The sequence below is a fragment of the Penaeus monodon genome, chromosome 27 (genome assembly GCF_015228065.2).
Source record: "Penaeus monodon isolate SGIC_2016 chromosome 27, NSTDA_Pmon_1, whole genome shotgun sequence".
Lineage (NCBI taxonomy): Eukaryota > Metazoa > Arthropoda > Malacostraca > Decapoda > Penaeidae > Penaeus > Penaeus monodon.
The window spans coordinates 25,941,264-25,941,546 of NC_051412.1; positions in this window are offsets into that span (position 1 = coordinate 25,941,264).

Here is a 283-nt window from a genome sequence, read left to right on the forward strand (position 1 = left end):
TGCGACGAAAAAAGAAAGCTCAAGAGCTCGGTTTTTCAGACACCTTAATTGCGGTTTCGGAGTCCAGCTAATTCGCACATCTCCAGTGCTTGTGGGGAGAGGAGAGGGGTGGGGGGTTGTGTGAAAGAGGGGGAGGGGAGGGAGGTTCCCTGTCGGAAGGGAGAGGGAGGGAAGGGAGAGGGAGTGCTTCTGTCGCAGGAGAGAGGGAGGAGGTGGGAAGTGGGGGAGGAAGGGGAGGAGGTCGTCTGTAGGAGAAGATGGGGAGGACAGATTTGTAAGTCTG